Source organism: Macrobrachium rosenbergii, chromosome 13, assembly GCF_040412425.1.
Source record: "Macrobrachium rosenbergii isolate ZJJX-2024 chromosome 13, ASM4041242v1, whole genome shotgun sequence".
Classification (NCBI taxonomy): domain Eukaryota; kingdom Metazoa; phylum Arthropoda; class Malacostraca; order Decapoda; family Palaemonidae; genus Macrobrachium; species Macrobrachium rosenbergii.
The window spans coordinates 316,398-323,916 of NC_089753.1; the positions used below are offsets into that span (position 1 = coordinate 316,398).

General features: G+C 38.6%; 1 long non-coding RNA gene across 1 annotated transcript; it reads left to right on the forward strand.

Moving 5' to 3' along the window:
- The first annotated feature begins 416 nt into the window (after nucleotides 1-416).
- Nucleotides 417-5,907, forward strand: LOC136844613 (uncharacterized). Its single transcript, XR_010854933.1, has 3 exons — nucleotides 417-496; nucleotides 5,485-5,559; nucleotides 5,679-5,907. It is a non-coding gene; the product is annotated as an uncharacterized lncRNA (long non-coding RNA).
- Nucleotides 5,908-7,519: the final 1,612 nt, after the last annotated feature.

A 7,519-nucleotide genomic window follows, 5' to 3' on the forward strand; every position in this document is an offset into this window, starting at 1 on the left:
AATTGACGTTATTCCATGCCCAAAGTTTATAAGAGTAAGTGCATCAAGTATTTCTCTTGACCGGAACGTCATTCCCCGTCACTATTCAGTAAGTAGCATATAAAACACTTTCCATTTACTCGAACATATAGTAAATATTAAAAACAGCAATAAGATTCATCTGTATACGGAATAGATATTCATATGAAATAATGTACCCGTTGAAAGAAACAGAATATATAAAACAGTCATTATTTCTCTCTTTCAGATATGGGAAATAACTCCAGTAGCGAACTGTCAGCTGACGAAGTAGCCACTCAGGTCAGACACCATTACTACTATGGTGCTGGAGCCCCAACACATTTATTAGGAAGGTGAAAACAGGTCATGACCATGAAGCAGGAGCAGAAGAAGAAGTAGCAGGAGATGCAACAACCCCGCTGACAGCCCACAGCAGTGCAACCCCCACCAACTCCGCCACCACCCACTACTGAAGGAAACGAGCAACCCGGTGAAGGTATGTAAAACCGATGTGTTATATATTTATTTAATAACAGTTCTTGATTCCATAGAAACACGCACTCTTTTTCTCCGTTTTCCTGTTTTTGATTTCAAATGGATTGTGGGCATAGTAAAAAAAAAAACACGTATATGATTATTCATAAGGATTTATTGACCACATAAAAGACAGTGTACAAATTCAATACACTAATCACCGTCAGACTGTCTCAGCACACATCCCAATATAACGTCCACGTGTATCCTTATGATAAGGCGAATATTCCGAAAAGCGTTTAAGAGGAAACGACTAAGACGTCTTAGCATTTTATCACCGACGTTCACGGGTGAATGATTCTCACAGCTCATCCTGAAATAAGTAAAAATAGTTATGTGATTCACGGTGTATGATACATATATAGAATATATCCTTAACAGAATGTAAATGGGGTAATATAAAAATCAAAGAAAAATATGCATTTACCTTAGTTGTTTAAGATGCGGAGACATTCCTTGTATGTAATAGCACGTTTGACCCCTGACCTCCAATGTGAACATTTAAACTTTTTCAAATATTTAAAATAATATCCCGTTATCCATTCATCATTGCCTCTCAAACGAGTGAATGAGAATACATTTTGTATTAAGGATAATACTGTTTTCACACCTCGGTGACTCACGCAATGAACAAAAAAACTAACGTAAAGACCGCATTTGTACGATTTATCGGGTTGTATTTGTTTTATTAGTCGATAGAGGCTATATTTGGGATGTGCATATATAAATTTAGAGAAGTCATTCGAATAAACTTTAGGATTTATACCGTAACTATCAAAAAAGAAGATTATATTTCTAGGTGATTTTTCCACGTAAAAACATACCCAATGACCGACAATATTAATATCAGTAGACGAAGATAATGTATTAGATATAAAAACTAAAGGTTTGATTCTATTTTCTGGCAATGTCAATAATCCTACTTCATCCGAAGCGAACACACCTAAATATTTAACCCGGTCACCGAGTGAACCTTTTAAACTTATTTCAATTTCTTTTGTATCCATTCTATTTAACCCCTAACATCACACTGAATAACTCTATCCGCATCCACCGTTAAAATACCCTTGGTATCCCTGAAAAGTAAAATAATGCAAGGGTTAGGTGTAGCCGTACCCAGCCTGATCGATATTCGCAGGTTTGCCGAAATTTCCACTGGCATGGAATCTTCAACATCTTCCACCACAAAATTAAAGCAGTAAATAGCTCTACCATTTTTAAAACTATCATAAGTGATCAGATTATCACCGCCACCCCTATACTTTTCTGCGTCTCGTGATATAATTGCATGATGGTATTAGGGAAACTGCATTGAATATTATATACAGTATTCCCATTAACGGTAATATGTATATTATTTAAATCGAAAGATTGAAAATATAGGCTATTGGCTGCGTAATCACCTGAAAATGTTTCCATATCAATCATGGCCAATGTGATTTTTTCAGGTATACAACTGTTAAAAAGGTTGATCAATTAAAATCGAATTTTCATTTTGCCCAATAACGTATGTCTTGTATAAAGTCTTATCAAATATATATTGTATAGGATTAACTGCTATCGCCTCATTTAAAGCCGACATTGCGTTATAATGTGGGGTAACTCTATCGATCCATAATTTAACCTTTTCTATATTTATCACATTTAAATGTCCGTCTGTGTGGGCACCCATAACCCAGTTATTATTTGCTAATTCGAGCCTAAGCCTCAAGTCAATCGAATCCAGTAAATACATGTCTATAGTCGCTATATCCAAAAGAAGTGGAAAATATGTATGCACGCCCCGCGTTTTAATGTCGCCCATAACTTTCGTCTCCCACCTGCTGGTTTGACCGAAGGTATTGGCAGTAAATTGTCGAGTTACCCCGTGTGTTACATGATAGTCATCATATAAAAATCCCGCCCGACCGGTGGTAGGTAATGCCGAGGGCTTTATCATTTTCAGCATTTTGATATATGATTGATAGTTAAATACAGGACAGGATTCCACCAACTTTTCATTCAAGAAAACAGAAGCGGATTTAAATAATGTATTACTTAGACCATTAACGACAGACACGTGATCATCATCTGCTAATTGCGCGCCGGCCCTATCTATTGTGATATATAATTCTAAAGCTATACTTGACAAATCTAAGAAAGAACCTGCCACCCCATTAATGCGAAATTCTATATATTTATCAGTTAGAATTTGATTTATGAAGGGAAATATTGCAAAGGTGTAAAATCCAGTCTTTCCTTTGAATTAATTGAAGTTTCAATAATTCTCCGTCTATTAACATTCGGGAACAATTCAGATATACCCGCAATATACGATGAAACAGGAACTTGATTACCAGTTCCGGGTATGTTAGGAACTACGCTAGCCATATTTTGTGTTTATATAATTTGAGATGAAGGGTAGAACGAGTGCGTACCCGCCGAATGTCAATTGATGAATGAGTTACAAAAGATCGTACACGTCCTTATTATATGTACTTCTAGATTTAACGCGTGTATCCTTCCTCTTCCTACGTTTTTTCTTTTTTCCTCCCACACTCGACCGTCTAACTAAACGTTTCACCGTTTTCCTCCGTCTCGTTCTTCTTCTTCTCCTTCCAGTACCGCAAAAATTCGTTGTCCAGTAGTTTTGAGGGCTCTTATACCATTTCGTTTTAAGGATTCTTTTAAAGGTAAACCGTTGTTTACCATATCAGATAACACAGATCTACCGAATTCATTAACTGAAGGTTTCGCGGCATTAAATAGAAAAAGGAAGTACTTTACGTGCACTACCATTTTGTGTTTATAGTAGAAAAATACCACTTCCCCTCCTGCGACCGGGATAGAAAACGGAAATATCCTCAAACCCCGCCCTCTCCTTAATAAAGGGTCTGATAAAAATAGTTTTAAATTCCGCCTCTGAAGGAGGCGCGAATAACACTCTCATTTTACTGTTTATACTATTCCCAAACAATTTAAGTGGAGCTTGATTCACACGTTCTAGTTGACTCGAGGGTGTTACGATCACGAATAAGGAATGCCAAGGGTGAACATCGAATTATATACGTACCTATTCATCTAATTTTCCTCTAGGTTTTATACGCAGCAGGCAAGTAACGCTTGAGTCTTTAGCGAAATGTAAAAGGTGTCCATTTTGATCCGTGATAAGAATAGAAATGTGATCCAAGATGTTCGTGTTCAACAATTTGTAGACTGTATTATGTATTCCTTTTCCTCTACCACTTGCTAAAGTAAAACAGTCCAATATATTGACTAGTCTCCCACCAAAAATCGTCGGTTGAACTATATCCGTATACACATATATATAATCTACCCCACAATTATCAGGTAGAGAATCAAGGAAACGTGTTCATTCAATTCACGCCCACCATATATTTCATAACCAGTATTAATATGAAAACCTAATAATTTCGCGGCTTTTCCACTAAATTTTAACGTATATACTTTTAACGTCCCCGGTCTCAGTTTTCTCTCTTGATACGTGGCATAGTAATTCTCCTTAAATCTTCATCCCAATGAAATATACCGTTACTATTAAAATAATTTATGAAATTATCACCGTAATAAACTTTCAAATAATCATGCACGTCCTTATTAAGAGCTCTCACGAGTCTTTTCATATCCCCCGCTAACATCGCTATTCTCGGTCTGTACAAATATGTATGCCTATCACGTTTATGACGCTCTGTAATAAATTCGAGAGTGAATAAATCATCTTTGGATAATATAGCGTAAGAACTCCCCGGGAACATGATCGAAGCTAAACCTACTTCAAATTCAACCCCATTAGGTAATAATATAGGTGTAGGTAATCTATTGGCAAATTTCGAAGGTGTATTTTTGGTATACGTGTCTAAACAGCCGAGACTGCTCAAATATATGGTGTGTTCACCAGCCATGTCGGTTAAATACTACGATGGGTATATGTCACGAATGGTATTTATAAGAAAAGTTCGATAGCGTTTTATCTAGGTCTTATATGCAGACTGCATGATACAACCCCATTTTCAGTAAACATTATTTCTTCACCGTTCTGATCCGAGACATCGATGGTAATGTAATCCAATACGTCAATGGTATTTAAAGGTTTATAAATGGCATTATGCGGACCTTTACCACATGCACATCCTAACATGAAACAGTCTAAAGAGATTAACCATTTTATCACCCAAGATGGTAGGTTGAACGATACCCGAATACAGGTAAACGTATTCAACGCCTTGATGGAATATATTTCTACCGCGGTGAGGTCTCAACGCACCCGAACTGTATATTAAATACCTGACTTTTTTCATTGAAACCAAACATATTAGCTGCTTTAGCACTGAGTTTAATCGTAATTGAATCAATCATGTCAACTTTGGCCACTCCTGCATCGACATGTGGAATGCTCATTACCTTCGTGTCATCATTCCATGAGAATAAACCGTCCCTGCGGATAGCTCCGCGAATATGCTCACCGTAAAAATCCAGATAATTGTTCAATAATTTCCGTATTAAACGCTCTAGTCATGACATTCATATCACCACCCAACAAACCCGAAATGGACTTATAAATATAAGTATAAAAGTATAAACTGACTCGTTATAGATCACGTTAAATTGAATAGTAAAATCAATGTCTTCTGGTTTAATAGCGTAATATAATTTCGGGAGAATGACTCCCACTAGGCCCACTTCATATTCCACTTCTTTCGGTAATGATATTGGGGCAGCTAACCTATTGGTAAATTTACACGCCCGGTTTTCTGAAATGTACTTATACATGCTTTGCTATTCACGTATATGATGTGATCGCTACACATGTTGAATGTAGACTGTATGACTAACAATGGGCATCGGGTTTATAAATAATATGTACATAAAAACCTCCACGTTCATGTTATACATAAAAACCTCCACGTTCATGATATGTCATGCAGTATTCATGAATTTGTTATCTCACAGATTGCCACGTCATTAAAGAAGATGTCCAAGCCTCTAGCCGCCATGATGAATCATCCTCACCACACTCCGATCCAGGTAAAATATTATTATTATTATATTATCATTGTTGTTTTTGCAGTTATTATTATTATTATTATTATTATTATTATTATAATACACGTTCACTCCGGTGCTAATTAACACGATCTTTACAGATCCCTTCGCTGAAGACTTCCCATTAGATGAAGATTTGATGGGGAGTAATAATAATGAAGCGTCACGCATTGGTGGAGGGGGATCTCCACTCGCGAGGAAAAGAACGGAGGGTAACAAGGTAGTGAGTACCATTCATTATGCGGCTGCGGTAGGGTCACACATTGACGTGGCAATGAAGCTAAGTAGTAGCATAGCCCGATTACGCGAAGATGTGCTCAGTAACTTCCTTGAAAGAGGTATTCACTCGGCTATGCTCTACTTGTGTGTTATTATCACCAGTGTGAGGATGCTAGGTGACATGAATGAAAAAATGCTTTTATCTATGTACCCCACCCATCCTCACTACGATAGACTCGATCTATGACTCCTGGAGGAGGCTATTGAGTTTATAGCTAATAACTTGGAAGAAAGACTCAACCATACTGAGGGTTCGGGTTGGTGTATGACCTCGCTGGACAGGGTTGAACTTCATATCACGCGGCATGAGTTAGTGAATATTAATAACTTCAAGGCGTATCCCAAGGGAGTCCGTGGTAGTGACCAGGTTATCAATATTCAATCCGGGTACAACTGTGTTATTACAGCATTAGAAGCTTACGTTGTACTCCGGGATAACCCTCCCACACGTATTAACAACCTCCCTCGTGTCTTAATGAGGAGGATGGGGAGGGGGCAATTTAATATCAAACACTCGCCTGCAGATATGCCGTTGACCCATGACTCTTTCAAAACATTAGAAAAGGCGAATAACCTCAACATAATTATATCTGTATAAATTATGTGAATTAGGCATGGGGGGGAAACAGCGGAAAAAACATTGGACGGTACATCTGGCGAGGAAAGGTGGTAACCCCCAAAGCCGTCATTTGGTCACGTTGTTATTAATCACTGACGACCACGTTGCGTTGATTAAGGATATGTTGGCATTCGTGAAGAAGTTCCGACACGGATTCAAGCAGGGGCGGGGACTGAGCACGCGGGTGGTATGTGTTACAATTGTTTGACTTTGTTTAATAGTCCCACCATCCGCGAGGCACACACTCAGGCCTGTACCGCTCGAACCACTGTCGAATACCCAGAACCCGGTCAATTTAAACAGTTTACTAAAGTTAAAGCTCTGCAGCCAATCTCACACATGGCTTTCGTGGATTTTGAAGCGTATAATATTCAACCGAAGACCGGAGAGGACGATCCGAGAATAGTATCTCGGCAGAAAGCTTTCGCTTACTGCTACGTGATCGTTGACGGTAGAACGGGGGAATATTGTACCCATAGACTAAGTCACGGAGAGAAATGCGTTGATGATTGTTTGCAGAACATGAACCGGGACTGGGCATTATTGCGCGAATGAATGCGTGCGTATCCTTTACATATGACTCCTGAATCCACCCGTAAGTTTGAAGCGAGCACTCATTGCGAAGGCTGCAACGTCGAATTCAAGGCTGAGTCACGAAAATGCGACATCACGCTCATTCTGTGGCACGGGATAACTTTCTGTGTGCACTGTGTCAACAGTGTAATTTGAAGATTCAATTTAAGGAGCCGACTTTAACAGTGTTCGTACACAATTTGTCATATGACATCGCCCTGGTCTTGAAAGAGGTGGGGGCTCAACATGATTTTGAAATTCTGAAACGCGAGGGTAGTAAATTTTACTCATCCAGATCAGGCAATCTGAGATTCGTGGATAGCAACAACGTGATTAGAGGGACCCTTTCTAGTCTCGCCTCGAGTCATATCAATCAGAAAGGTTCTCTCGAAATCGTACGTAAGTTGTTAACCCAGTATTCTCGGGATTGTCTCGATTTAGTTTTGGGTACGGGTAAACAGTACTACCCTT